Source organism: Bos grunniens, chromosome 19 (assembly GCF_055505025.1).
Source record: "Bos grunniens cultivar Pamir isolate PY7600 chromosome 19, Bosgru_T2T1.0, whole genome shotgun sequence".
Lineage (NCBI taxonomy): Eukaryota > Metazoa > Chordata > Mammalia > Artiodactyla > Bovidae > Bos > Bos grunniens.
The window spans coordinates 7607009-7622544 of NC_141183.1; the positions used below are offsets into that span (position 1 = coordinate 7607009).

General features: G+C 42.1%; 1 protein-coding gene and 1 long non-coding RNA gene across 5 annotated transcripts in view; both read left to right on the forward strand.

The window, feature by feature from the left end:
- The window catches only part of UNK (unk zinc finger), a 32187-nt gene that overhangs the window by 1885 nt on the left and 14766 nt on the right, over positions 1-15536 (forward strand). The window lies entirely within an intron of this gene.
- On the forward strand, positions 91-2842 carry LOC147351091 (uncharacterized). The gene is made up of 2 exons (XR_015147176.1): positions 91-2480; positions 2767-2842. It is a non-coding gene; the product is annotated as an uncharacterized LOC147351091 (long non-coding RNA).

A 15536-nucleotide genomic window follows, 5' to 3' on the forward strand; every position in this document is an offset into this window, starting at 1 on the left:
CTTAGTAAATGGACAGTAGCAGATGTAAAGCTCAGGTCTGATTGAAGGTTGGAGGTGTTACCATCTATTTTCTGTTATCTGTTCATGTGTATCTGTGTGTTTGTTTTTATCTCCGAAAATCAGAGGTAGAACTCAGTTGGTGGAAAGAGAACTCTTTCTTGATAGATTTATGGGCCTTCAGAAACCTGGATGATTTGGAAAGCTTCATCCCTTGTCATGAGGTCTGAGGAGCAGGAAGCATAAAGACGCTGTGCGGCACCAGTATACTTGTTGGCTCTGAACCCATTTGTTGTCCTTGGGGGTTAGAAGACAGGAACATTTTAATTTTGATTTCAGTATTTGCTATAAAATTTTGAGCTGCCCCACGTTTTTTTTATTCTCCTTCATAGCATGAATTCCTAGAATTTATTCCAATCTAAAGATGACCTTAAAAAAAATAATAAAGATGACCTTATCGATTGCACTGATCCCATCATCGAATAAAGATACAGACTCCTTTTTTAATGTTTGTATTTTTTTACCTGTCAATTTTTTTTGCCTTTTAAAGCTTGCTTATACATAAATTATGTTAATTTGTGTATTTTTTTTGTACCTGATGTTATTTGAGATTATGTGATAAGCAGTAATTTTGCAATAGTTCAGAGGAGGTTTGCATTAAAATTGAACGCCACTGATCTACAGTCCATGGGTCCACAAAGAGCCCAACACAACTGAGCAACTAAGCACACACACCATAATGGCAGCGTTGGCAAATGCTTTTGAATCCATCACAAGGAAAAATTGCCTTCCTGTTGGCTTGCTTCTTGCCCTTTATTCTTATCCCACAGCCAAACTCCTAGAGTTTGAGCCCTCCTTTTTATAAACCAAGAGGATTATCATAACAGTTTGAAAGATAATTATTTTGTTGGGTGTTTTTTTAAGCTCTTGAATAATCTTACTTTAGGAGAAACAAAAAGTAATCCTTTCAGAAAATTGGTGTATTGGGCACTTGTGCTACTAGGCCTGAGGAATTCGACCCTTTTAGAAAGTGGTTATATCAGAATTTCCTGTGTTGTACAATTCCATGTGTCTGATTACCTCTAAGTAAAATGATAATGTGCCTGTATTAGTACTCTTCAATACAAGAACCACGTGACCTCTTGCTAGGTAATTTTTCTTTTTTTGACAGAGACTAAGTTTAATGCAGCTTTATTTAGAACAAATCCATCTTATATTTTAGAAGAGTTTTATGAAAACAGATTGAGGAATGGGAAATTTCGGAGTAATACAAATTTAGCTAACTTTGGGCTTTTTTACTACATAATTAATATTGTTAAAACTGTATAGTTGAAAGGTCAACAAAAAAATTTACCATTTGGGATTTGGCAAGTCCTTGATTTTGGGATTTCCCTGGTAGTCCAATGGTTAGACCTTGGCACGTTCACTGCTGTGGCCTGGGTTCAGTCCCTGGTCAGGGAACTAAGATTCTGCAGCTTAGCCAAAAAAAAAAATTCAATTTTTGACCTCATTATTTTGATCCCATAAGCGGATATAAACCTCAAAAACATCATTTTTGGATTCTTTTAGTTGCAAGTTGATTCTCAGACTTCTTAATGCTCTGTATTAAAAGAAAGTGAAATTCTAGTTTATTAAAGGTTTCTTGGAGCTTTCTGACCACTGGGTGATCTCTTACAGAAAGACAGAGATAAACGCTTTATAGCCTCATCTAGCCAGTTGTCATTTTAATTGAGGACTGTTTCCTGGGTGTCTTTAAACAAGAATAATGTAGCAGTACTTCCATAGATAAATGATTTTGAGGGAAATTTGTTAGTGTATGCATTATGTAAATCTCATGAGCTTAGCTTGATTGCATCTGACTGTGTTTTGGAAAATCCAGGCAATGAACAGTATTTAAGTCATTATTGCAAATTGCAGTAACATTGTAAATACATTACTCTAGAGCACAACTTGTTGCACAGTGGAAGTCAGTGGAAGCATTCCTTAGCAGCCTCAGCAGGAATGAGTTAAATTACCAATAAACATTTCTGGATCTTGTTTGCTCATTTATCAATTCCTTGCAGGACAAAGTTGAGAGCTCACTGTGGCCTTCAGGCAAGCCTACAAAATCCCCATTAATAAGCGTTAAGTGCCCATGCTAAGGATAGCCTTAAATTTAGCGTCTAGTTGATATTTGCTATCATCTAAATTAATGATTAAAGTGAAAATTTCCTTAATGGTTAAGTTCTTTTGTTTTAATCCAACCATGTTAGATACTAAAGAAGGCTTCCCCACCATCCATATGCATCTGCTTTGACTGGTGGTTTCTCTCAACCTACAAAGACTGTGGCTTATTGGTGAGGGCAGCCAGACAACTCTGAGAGCAACTTAGAGAAATCCATCTTGAGCTCCTTCTCTGGAAATAGCACCCCAGATAAGTGCCCCAAAGCAAGACACCCTCGTGGACCTACTTCCTCCCGCTTTCAACACATTGATGCCTGAAGGTGAGGTCTCCTTCCTGTGTGTCTTAGGAGCTATTAAGCTCACTTAGGTAATGAGAATCCTGCAACAGCCTGAGCACCACTCACCTGCAGGCTTTCCTACCAGACCTTTGCCTAAAGATTGTTTTTCTCCTTAGGAAAGATGCTAGGTCAAAAGCTTGGTAAAAGTCAGGTTGCATTTCAAGCTCCATTACTTTAATTAGAGGACTGGTCTAGAGATTATTTTCCCAAATGGGGATGATATTTGCTTAATGATTAAGTTTTTCATTTTGTTTTGTTTTTGATCCAGCTGTTCTTGATACTAAAGGAGGTTTTCCCACATACGCATCTTCTGTATTTTGCAATTACAACTGTGGACAGTTATGGCTAATCCTAGTAGATTGTCTTCCCTCTTTTAACATCTTGGATGAATTTTGGGGCACACTAATGTGTTATGTGAAGATGGATGTTGAATGTAAGTTTCTTGTTATTCTTAGCCAATATATGAAAAGTACAGTTAGTCTGATTGCTAAAAATGTCAAGGATTTGTGACCAGTGTCCTTCTGGACAGTGTAGTTTTCTTGTTTTCTTACCATGTAGATTCTCTGTAGAGTTACCCCAGCCAGCCACCTTAAATACCTGCATGGGCAACAGAGAGATCTGTGGAGAAAGTTTGGGTAAAGTCAGTGCTTATGAACATAGGTATGAGGTTTATTTGGGGGGGTGGGAGTGTTCTGGAATCAGACCATGTTGATGGTTATACTAAAAACCACTGAAATGCACACTTTAAAATGGTGACTTTTTATGGCGTATAAGTTACTTCTCAGTTTTTTTTTTTTTTTAAGGATTTTTAAAATCAGTATATATGAGTCTCTCCTACTTAAGAGACCTTAGACACATGGCCTGTCAGGGCTTGGTAGTATCATTCAGCATGGGAGAGCCCACAGTTTTCAAAAAGCTCCGTGGCACCCTTCTCCCAGCCTTCTCAATGGCTTCATCTCCATATATCCATACTAGGCAAATGCCTCCATGTTGTAAGTCTATGGAGATTCTTTTAAGAAGTGAATTTGGGATTCTAGTTGTTTGTAGTTGTACTTTAAATTGTCTCTGAATTGATAACCATTATGTAGAACAAGCACACTTTTCCCAATAGCTTCGTAAAATGAATTGTGTTTATTTAGTGGGGTGGGTGGGAGGTAGAAGAGGTTGCTGTTCTGCTAAAATGAACTGATTCTGTTCATCAGGTGTTGTGATAATTGTTTTAATGATCACATGGGCATTTCTGTAAGGACAGGCCGTGTGTTTCAGGCATTTAAAATGATATCAATGGCTATAATACTTTTAATTCAAATAATCACAATTAACTTTTAATTTCTTTATAAAATCCCTCAACTTTCACCCCTTTTTTTCTTTGCCAGTGTGTAGAATTTGACAGCAGTTTCAAGAGCTGATGAGGAAGAGAAGATGGAAAGGAGTCTAGCGACTTAAAAATCTCATAGCGTTTTCTGTGAGGTGACCTTTTTCCTGTTGGTGGCTCAGTTTATTTAGAAAACAAAGATATTAAGCCTGTGATAGTATTATCATGTCATATCTGAACTTACTAAAATATTCCCTCCCTTTCCTTATTCTTTATATCACAGTTTGCTTTTTGTGTTCATAAGTTGACTCGTTTGTTTCCCATTAGTATTTGAAACATCTTATGGCCACCATGAGTCCTAACAGAATGACTTCTTGTGAGAAGCCGATGGGTGTTCCCACCTTCCTGTGATATTTTGGTCTATTCACAAAACTACTGCCATTGAAGAGAGATAGTTAATGCTTTAGGAAGGAAGAGGTTGATAAAACTTTGGTGTGGTGTGTTATGACTTGCAAGTTTTTAAGCAGTGGTTTTTATATCTTAAGCTTGTATTCATTTTGGTAAGAGCATTATTCTTTTTATTTTACTTCTACTGCTAAGAAGTGCCAAGCATCTGGTAGTTCAGGATTTGTGTTAAGTCAAACATAACCTAAATTAGACTCCTCTGGTGGTCCAGTGATTAAGACTCCATGTTTCTAACGAAGCGGGTGTGGGTTCCGTCCCTGGTTGGGGAACTAAGATTCCATGAGCCGCATGGTGCAGCCAACAAACAGAACAACAAAAACCCCACATAAATTAGAAGCGTACACTTGTGTTTTCTTAGTTAAAACCAAATCAAACAGATTTTTACTATTGAACTAAGTGTTTTATAATGAATACACAAGATGGATATTATATACCCGGTAGGGTATGCTGAAGCTAACGTTTCTGTTTTTGTTTTATGGTATTGTGATTATGGCCTGTCAAAAACTCCCTGACGTATTTTCAGCAGCTTCTAGAGGGTTGCTTATACTTACTTGCTGCTGCTGTTTTTCCTGTAGCTCAGTGAAGAAAAGCACAGTTAACATCCACGTGGTGTTGAAGAGTAGGACACCAGGACCAGCCTGCCTTGAGTTGCAAGGCCACTCTGCCGCTTACAGCTGTGGGAGCCTGGGCAAGTGACTTCCCTAGTGCGTCAGTCTCCTGACGATACTGGTAGTACCTGTGCCAAGGGCTTGTTGTGAGGATTCCGTGAGTTAATGTATATAAAGTGCTGAAAACCACGCCTGGCATTTAGCACGATGAAAGTACTGTTCTTACTCAGTATCTGAACAATGCCCAGGTTACTGCTTTCAGTAGCATTGCTGTCTCCTTCAACAGCTTGAGCCTGTGTTGTCTTCAGAGCATACTCCTCTCTTCTGTATCCATTGGAATTTTACTTCAGTCACAGTTCTTACAGCCTTCATCAGCCTGGTTATATCTTACATGATGAATTTGTTCTAAACAGATCTACTCTTTGAGGGATACAGACTTTGTTGTACAGAAAACAGTGTTCAAAATAACACATCAGTTCAGACTTTGTACTAAATTAGCTCATCAAATTGGAAGCTCTTCAGGCCAGTCGTACACAAGAAGACTTTGAATCAAAACAAGGTGTTATCTAATTTAGAGAAGAATAAACCAGAGTATTCAACAGTCCTCACATATTCTCCAGAATCAATGATATGAGCCACTGATTACATGAACTTGCTTCAGTTTTACCCGTTGCAAGATCCTAGAAAGAGGGAACCAGGTACACCATCTGGTACTGTTCATGGTTCGTGTTCATTCTTGGGGCCGGGACAGTTCACAGGTGTCAGCTCTTTCCCAGTGAAAAATGGGCTGAATTCATTGGCAATGCGTGACTCCCCACCTTAAATTCTTGCTTGCTAAAATGCCTGTTGTACCGTGGGTCTCTGTGTATGTATCTCTGTTAGGATAGTTTCACTATATCTCTGAGGTTGCTACTGGCCCTAAAGTGTTTGGCTAAAACCTAGTTATAGAATCGAAGCCTGTCTTAAAGATTTAGACATACACAGAAATTCACTAGATGCTTATTTTGTTTGCCTGAAAAATACTCTTTGAACTTGCTTTTTCTGTCAGAAAGAATGTTCTACACCAGGATCACATCAGAAGATAGCACTTTACCAGAATTTATCAGCGTTTTATCCAAATATTTACCAGTTACGAATTTTAGCTCTTATTTATTTATTTTTTTTTAATTTTGGCTGCTCTGGGTCTTCATGTGGCCCGCTGGCTCACTAGTTGTGGCATGTAGGCTAAGTTGTCCCGTTGGCACGTGGAATCTTAGTTTCCTCACCAGGATCAAACCTGTGTCCCCTGCTTTGGGAGGTAGATGCTTAATCCCTGGACCACAAGGGAAGTCCCTGGTGCAGTTTTTTTTAAAACCTTTTTTTTTCGTGCTGCTGCTGCTAAGTCACTTCAGTCGTGTCCGACTCTGTGCGACCCCAGAGACGGCAGCCCACCAGGCTCCCCTGTCCCTGGGATTCTCCAGGCAAGAACACTGGAGTGGGAGGGGGTGGCAAATCCTACTGGTGTGGTCATTGTTATACTGTTGTATGGTTTCTGGATTATGTTGGGTGTGAAACAGAATGTGTTTGTAGATCTTTATAAACGTTGAATCTAGAACTGCTAATAGTTTACCTAACGTTTTTCAAAAATGAGGGAAGATTTCTTCACAAATTGTAAGAAATACTTACACACACACAGATAAATAATTTAGGATTCTTAATGTACTGCTTATCTGCTGTTATAATATTCTTGAAATTAAGGATTTTATTCTCAAACTTAAAAAGGAAGAATCTTTGGTAAACCATGAAGTATGAGTTCTGTAACCAAATTTCTTTATAGGAATTATATATGAGAGAAAAAAAAAGTAGCCAGTAAGGTTAATATGAATATGGAAAACAGTAGATTATATTAGTAGGTAAGTGTCATTTGAACCTTTGAACACTACAATAATGAGTTTTTGCCGGGGTTGGTGAGGAGGGGGCTTGTTTGTTTTTCCTTTTGCTAGTTTCGGAATCCTGTCATGTTATGACTAGGTCTCAACAGGGAATTTTTAAGAACAGATTTGTTTGTTGGATTTTAAGATTTCTTTTTCCACGATAAAGCTTGTATATTGCCTGAAACAGACAAAAGTCAGATTTTATAAGACTAGCTGTAATAAAGATGAACAGTGGTGACTTATTAGGGACATGGGTACATCTGTCATGTTGCCAGATCTCTGTGGCCCCCGTTGGGAGGCTTAGGAGCAGTGACCACTGACTGGCTAGGAGAACAGCCGTGCTCCCAGGAGCAGGGCCCGAGACCTCCAAGCTGTGAGGCGTCCAGGGTGGGCTGCTTCTGTTGGCTCAGTCTGTTGTCTCCTTTTTGTTGGGCTCATAGATTGCGGTTCACTGTGCACGTTGGGAGTCCTGAGCCCACCTAGTGTTGCCGCACCATCTCTTCTGTTGCTTCTCCAGAGGCCATCATTGTCTTGCCCGTGTGCCTTTTTGTTCATATCTGACTGTCCTACATGTGAATCCACTAAGATACGTATCAGAAGCAGGATGACGTTTTAGGAGTCATTCATTTTACAAAAAAGTTTACCACAGTTGACTTTTAACTTAACTCTTCTGACTTATTAGCAACATATATCTTTTATTTAATTTTGGATCAGATAGGATTCCCTGTCAAGTTGTCAGTAAAATTGTAGACTTCTTTCCTAACGAGTTCTTTATCTTAAACATCAAGTTACGGTAAAGAAAAGTCATGATAACCACTAAAATCAACTATTAATACTGGATGTATTTTTCTTTTCCAGTTTTTCTTTCTGTATATAGTTTAGCTAGTTGTCTGGTTATATTTATGTATTTTTTTCTTTCACTTAACGTATCTCTGTTTATCTTTGCACATTCCCAGCAACAACTACAGAGCAGGCCATCCCACTGGTTGCTTTTCTAGTCTGCTTGTAAGGCTGAAGATCTCAAATTTAGCGTTGAATGTGAGAAGCATGGCCGTGCAGACACTGTGGGGAAGGTAGCTAGAGAAGTTACTGGTTTCTTAATCACCAGGAGAAACATCTAAGTTGCCTCTCAGTGTTTCGCTAGGTTAGTGCACAGCTTCTGTGGACCAGGCTTATACCATTTGGGATGCTTTAATGTTTTTGCTTTTTCTTGGACAAACGTGTCTTGAACACCTGCTGCAAGCTGGCTTTGTGCAAGGGTACAAAGATGAGCAAACGTGGCTGTGTACAGAGCAGTTGAAATGCTCTATGGTGGGGCCATACCAGCCGGGTTCAAACAGTGTGGTGGAAGCACAGAGGAGGAGGCCATTAACACCCCTGGGCAGGGCAGGAAACTTCCCTGCAGAGCGAGGCACAGCGCAGAGGGGACCTGGAGGCAGGAGCAGCACAGCCGAAAGCATGGAGAGGAACCGTGAGGGGGGCTGCGGTGTGCTGCGGAGCACCCAGCCCTCGACCGCGGGCGGCGACCTGCGGCTCTGGGCCAGACCCACCCAGCTGCCTGCTGGTGTGCGGTGGGTGAGCCGAGAGCAGGTTTTACATTTTTAGTGGTCGAAAAAGAATAATATCTTGTGACACATGAAAATTACATGAAATTTAATTTTCAGCATCCGTAAATAAAGCTTTATTGGGACACGCGCTCATTGGCTTACATATCGTCTATGGCCACGTTTGCAGTTTAACCACAGAGTTCAGTAGTTTTGATGGAGACCAGGCAGTTGCTCTGCATTCACACATGTGGTGCAAACGGCTCTGAATTGCTGTGCCGTGCACCAGAAATCACGGTGACGTGGTTACAACTCGACAGTGTTTCTAGCGCCACAGTGTTTTGTTTTATTCTTCATCACCAGTGCCTGACTATCATGTCAGAACGAGAGGAGGGGGAAAATGGACTTGAAATACCGTGTTTTTAGGGCACAGTGGAGTGGATTTTCTTGTCCCTGAATTAGTTGGCCGAGCTATCTGTAATTAAAAAGCTGTGCTCAAGGAGTCCATCAGCACTACCAGACTACACAGTTGTCACAATATTCCCAACTCACAGGAAGGCAACTGTCAGAAAAATTAAATTTTTAAAGAGACTATTTTGTTACAGTGGTATTTCTTCACAAAAATGAAAATGAGGCTACAACGGAAAATGAGGCCTCATTTGTTAACCAGGCAAGGGAAGCCATACTGATATTGAATTAATTAAATTGCATTTGATGCAGGAACTGAAGAAATATGTCCAGAGCATTTGTTTAAAAGAGTGTTAGCCGTTCAGCAAGAACAATTTCTCAAAATGCTGAGGTCAATGGGAGCAACATCAATAGTCAATTAAAAACAAGGCAGATGATTTTGTGTAGTTTTTCTTGGCTCTTGATGAGTCAACAGAAGCTGTTTAGTTGTTTTGTTCATGGAGTCAATGCCATGTGTGAAGTGACTAAAGAAGTAGCCTCTTTGAATAGTCTACTTAAAACAGCTGCAGCTGAGAATATTTTCAAAAAAGACAAGAAAATACTAATTCAGTACAACATGAAGTATAATCAGTTAATATCTGTCACAACACATGATGGTAGGAATATGTGCAGAGTAGAAAATGATGTAATCTGTCATGAGCGATTGCAATGCTAGGATCAGTGATGAATTTCACTCCCTCTTGTGGGATTTAACCATCCTCAGTTCCATGAATTTTTATCAGAAATAAAAGCTGAGTATTCTGACATGCCCTACTACACAACCATTTGATAGCTTAATAGTGGTAAAATTCTCTTGTTGTTGTTTGAATTGAGGGCCGAGATTGAAATTTTTCTGAAAGAACAACCATTTTCAGCCACTATTACTGAACGCTGAATGGCTTTGGAAATTAGCTTTTGCTGCAGACTTGATTTTTCTTAATTCATTCTAAAATTACAAGGAAAAACATCACTTATATGCAAACTTTACATTGCATTAAAGTCATTTTGACAACTAATATTTGAATCCTAAGTCAAGATGCCTTATACACTTTCTCTGCTGCTAAAAGTTAAAGGTGAGACCTCTATTCCTACACAGATTTACCATGGATATAATTGCTGAACACAAATTACTGTTTGAAAAGTGACTTTGCATCTCGATAGGAATACAAAGGAAATTTCCATATTTCAAAATATTTGCAAATAAGAAGTTTATACCAAACCTTCAGATGAAAGTGATTAAGAGAAAAGTATCAGGGCACTAATACAATTCTATAAATGTCTTCCAAAACTAATATATGCTCAGTTAAAGTCATGCTTGTAGAATGATAACCGCATTTGGCAGGACCTATCTATGTGAACAGACATTTCCAAAAGTGAAATCGGTCAAATCCTGTTACAGAGTCAGTATTAACAGATGAACATTTGTAACCAAGTTTTGATGCAGGGGACCCCCAACTTTGCAAATGTTATACTTGCCCCCCAAGCCCGTTCTTATTAGTAGACCTGTATTACCAAAAATTGTGGCCAGTTATTTATCTTCCAACAATAAAAATTTGTGGAAATTTGTTTTTTCTCTTGTTATGTAAGTACCTACATAGTATCCTCAGTTTGGGCTCTTAGCCCTCAAAGTCTAAACTACTTACTGTATGGTCCTTGGCAGAAAAGTTTGCTGACCCTGCTGTGGAGGTCAGCCTGCTGGTGGGGGGAGTGGGTCCCTGGCTGCAGGGGTGGCAGAGTGAGGCCATGCCAAACGCTCTTCTTGGAGCAGTGGGGAGCTAGATACGGATCGAGACACCAGCTGCTGCTCGCCTGTTGCCTCCAAATTTACACAGTTTTTCTAACAGTCATCTCTAGTATTTTTCTGTTTATCCAGATTCTCCCCACACTCCTCCCCAGAAGAGTAAAAAACCTAAATGGATAAAGCTATTAAATGAGACAGCTTGGAATAGGATTTAGTTGGAATTCCCTGGCAGTAGGACTCTTCTTTAAAGCACTGCCGAGGGTGCGGGTTTCATCCCTGGTCCTTGGAGCTGAGATCCCGCAAGCTGCACTGTGTGACCAAAAATAATAAACTAAGAAAAAGTTTAGCTGGAAATTGAGCTGGTAGCAGTTAGCACTTCTTTTCACACCTACTTAAGAGTGATGTAATTTACTGAATTTATTGTTAATCCCTTACCTGTTATCACTGTTGGGTTATTGGGCCAAGTGAGTGAATTTAGATATCAAGTAGGCAGATTTTTGTCATTTTTTTTAGAACTTTGGAAAATAAAAATAATCCAGTAAATATTAAAAGTATTATTTGATTTTTTTAAAAAGATATTTGCATGTATTTGATTTTTGAAGTTTTTAGGGAAAAGTATTAGTTTTATAAAGCCATTTAGTAACTTGATACCTATGATTATATTTGTGTAAAAATACTGGGAGAAGATTTACCAGAAGTCTAGCAGTATTTGTGGTGGAACTTAGGATAATTTTGCCCTTTTCTGCATTTAAAATTTATAAGTGGACATGTTACTTTCACAATGATCTTTTACTTTTATAAGTAAACCATTTAGAGGATAACTAATATGATATCCTAAAAAGGAATGAGCGATGGCTTTGATTGAAAGTCAGCCCCCGGTGGGACAGGCATGCAGGCACTGCTCCTCAGTTAAGGCGAGCCGCTGACCGGCTGTGGTGTCCCTCTAACCTTCCTTGATGCTTCTGCTGGGCGAAGGTGTGGCTGTCTCCATCAGCTCTTATTTACTCAGGGCCTGGGTGGTTTCTTTTTTTCTTTTTCCTTGGTGGTTTCTCAACTCATCCTGGCCACAGTGGGTCACCGAGGCCTTGCAGTCTGCAGCTAGTCTGTGTTCATGGACGTTTATCCTTGAGTGGGGTGCTCCCAGGAGGTGGTGTGGGAAGAATTGAGCTCTGTGGCCCTGTGCATCCCTCAGATCTTGGAGTGGGGCCAGGGTGGCTGGTGAGTCTTCTCTCCTAAGGGAGGATTCCAGGACAACTTGGTTTTCCTGAGAGCTGCTTGAATTGAAGAGAAACCTTTATAAAATAGAAAGATGGGTTGGAGCTTAAAGGAGAAAATTGTGCATTTCTTCTGAAAATTTGTTTCATTTCAATCCATGAAAGAGTGATTTCTGAGTGGGTTTCTCTTTGCTGTCTGGGCACTGCATTGCCAGTTAGCACAAGGTTGGAGGGGAGCTGGGAAGTTCTCACTAAACAGTTTGGTTCCCAGGTGGTGGATGGTGTGGTTCTGTTAGCAGAAACTTAGAAATTTTTCTCATTAATTACTGTGGATTGAGAGCGGGTACTCTGCCTGCCTGGGTTTGGTCATTTGGCCCCTTCTCTCACAAGAGGCTTTTATGTAGGACAGTCTGCCCTATCCCCTGAGTTACAAATTTCCTGCACTGTGATCCTTTTCACAGGGAAATAAATAGTTTCGGCTTCTAGCTCTCAATGTCTGCCTGCTGGAGGCATCATAAAACTCTTGGTATTGCTTTGTCGACTTTGCCCCTTGTGCAACTTTTTATTTCTTGTTATATTCATTCAACAAACTTTGTTACTGTAGTGGGTTCTTACATGCTGGCTATCAAGGACTTTATAATCTAGTAACAGAGGAAAATGTACACATTATTAATATGCAATGCAGGATAAGGGCTATAAGAAATGTCTAGAGAAAGTGCCATAAAAACTTAGGGATGATAACTTAATTGGGGACAAGGGCAGGAAGGGGAGGGTAGGTAGAGGTGAAGGAAAACTTCATGGAGGTGATGGCATCAGAAGGTTCATTACCTTTGAATTCAGCCTTAAAAGATTTTTCCAGGTGAGGGAGGGGATAGGTGCAAAGGCAGGGAAGTTAAAGATCTCTTTGCAAGACACCAAGGACTCCAGAGTTGGTGGAATCAAGATAAATGAAGCTGGAAAAGTACACTGGCCCAGATGTGTAGGGCTTGAAATGCCAGGCCAAATAGTTGGTCTTTATCAGTGGCTACTGGTGGAAGCTAAAGGCTTTTAAGAAAGTAAGAATTCCACTTGGACTCTGGGAGGAATGATGGGTGCAGTGCAGCATCCACTGGACATGGGAGGCCAGATGCAAGGGGCCCTTCTATTAAAAGGTCTCAAGTGTCTGCCCCACGGCAGTGGTGATGCCGATGAAGAAGCATCAGATGAGATAATCTGCTGCCTCCACGTCTGTTCTCCGGGGCATCCCTGCCAGCTGGAGCCCTTTGGAACCCCAGCATCTGCACGCAGCACTGCGGACGTGCTGCCCCACGGAAGCAGGCTTGCCAGGACCTCTTTCTCCAAAAAGGCAGTTCTCTGGACAGCCTCCTTGGGTTTCTACTGAGGCACTGATACTAAGCAGATAGGTGCCACTCTTAGGGTCGCTACATTTAGCAAAGAAAAATACAGGATGCCTGATAGATTGAAATTTCAAATGATGGAAAATTTTTTTTTAGTACAAGCATGTCCCATGAAGTATTTAATTTATCAAATTCCAGTGTAACTGGATGTTCTATAGTTAATCTGCCAATCCTGACTACTTCTCACTCTTCTCTGGCCCTGGTTTCAGTTTCCTCCACCCCCATTCCCTGCCTGTTACCTCCCGAATGAGTCTTCTGTGGGCCGGGAGTCAGGTAGAGTATGTGCTGCCCGGGAGAGGTCAGTCCAGCCGTTTGAGGGCTTAGTGTCTCAGCTCAGTGCCAGGGTTTGGTCCCTGTGTGCAGCACGCAGGGCAGAGTTCTGTCTACAATCAGACGGGGAGAAACACCTTGAGTTCCAGTACCAAAGAGGGTGAGAGGGGTCCTAGGGAGCCTTGCAGGCTTCCCCGGTGTCTCAGAGTATACCTGCAGCCTGGAGACGCTGTCCCTAAGATTGGCCCCTCTCACACCTCACCTCCTCATCACTTCCCTTTTCGAGTTCTACCCTACTCCATTCCACAAAGGCACTTGGAGCTCTTCACCTCCACATACTGTTTCTAAGAAGGCTGAGTGCCGAAGAACTGATGCTTTTGAACTGTGGTGTTGAAGAGGACTCTTGAGAGTCCCTTGGACTGCAAGGAGATCAAACCAGTCAGTGCTAAAGGAAATGAACCCTGAATGTTCACTGCAAGGATTGATGCTAACGCTGAATCTCCAATACTTTAGCCATCTGATGTGAAGAGCCAACTCATTAGAAAAGACCCTGATGTTGGGAAAGATTGAGGGCAGGAGGAGAAGGGGACGACAGATTGAGATGGTTGGATGGCATCACTGAATCAAGGGACATGAGTTTGAGCAAACTCCGGGAGGTAGTGAAGGACAGGGAAGCCGGGCATGCTGCAGTCACGGGGTCACAAAGAGTCGGACACGACCGAGCAATTGAACAACAGCTGTCTCTAAGCTGATACTGTTTCCTTTGCCTAAAACACCCTTCTTACATTCTTCACCCGCAAGTACCTCTGCTTCCCTTTCCCATTTCTCTGTGCCAGCCTGGGTCAAGGATCCTTCTGGGTTCCCGAGGAACCCACAGCAAGCCGTCCTTATAGCCTTTTCTACAGTTGACTGATTGCACCTATCACTGGTGTGTCTCCTGTGGTGATGCAGGCTTCCTGGGGGTAAGGACCTGCTGCCTCAGTTCCTCAGTGCTCACTGCTGCACCTGTACCTAGTAGGTGCTCAGCAAACACATGTGGGATGAATAGGACACTATTTGAAAGCTTTACTGCCCCTTAAACACCTCTTTGTGATCTTTAGGGAGCACCCACTTCCGGCTTTCCCCCTGCCCAGTGCGGAAGCCTGGACACTTCTCCACACTTCAGGGCTGGGAGGACTTTTTTTTTTTTGGCCATGTTACATGGCTTGCAGGATCTCAGTTCTCCAACCAGGCATTGAACCCAGGCCCTCGGCACCGAAAGTGTGGAGTTCCAACCACTGGACCACCAGGCAATTCCCCTTGTCTGGGGGGATTTTTCAGCACTTTAATAAGCATCAAAGAAAACCTGTCTGGAAGGTCTCGGCCCTCCCCGCACACCTTCAACGTGCCCAGGCTGGCAGGGCCCTGAACACCCTGGTATGAGCCAGACAAGGGCTGGGCCTGCTTCCCTGTGTCCCAGGCCTCCCAGTTCCAGGTGGAGCTTGTAGTCTGGACAGAGGCTCCAGGTCAGTTGGCCCCCCTGCTCCCTTCTGCCCACAACCTTTTGTACCTTCTAGAACCATCCTCACTGGCATCAAACGCTCTCTATCAAGGCATTTGTCGCCTGCGTTGTTAGGACTTGAATAAGAACTGGCCTGCCTGCCTGTCCCCCAGTGTGTGTGTGGGGTGGGGGGCGGGGATGAATCGAAGAAACACTTCACCAGGACACAAAGTGAACAAAACACAGACGGACAGTGTGGTTCTGTAAGGGGTTCAGGCCTCCGCTGGTGGTGATGGCGGGTGGGGCTTGGAGTTGTCTTGGTCATTAGATGCAGAGTAAAGGAGAGAGACGCAGGTTGGGACAAAGCCAGAAGGACAGCCCCCAAGCCGGGGTGAGTCAGGATGGAAATAAAATACCTTAGTCTTGCAGGTGGTCATTCCTGAGGTGTGGCCAAGAGGGAGTGGCTTCAGATGCTTCTAACATGAGCCTCACAGACGTTTGGGTGATGCTTTAGGAAACATCTCTGGGAAGAGCTTGGCAGAGAGGACAGTGGCTACCTGGGACAGGGGTCTGGAGGGACACCTGGTGACCTGGGTTTTCAGCCCCAAAGCAGCAGCCTTCCTGGCGCTCAGCCTGGCGCCCAT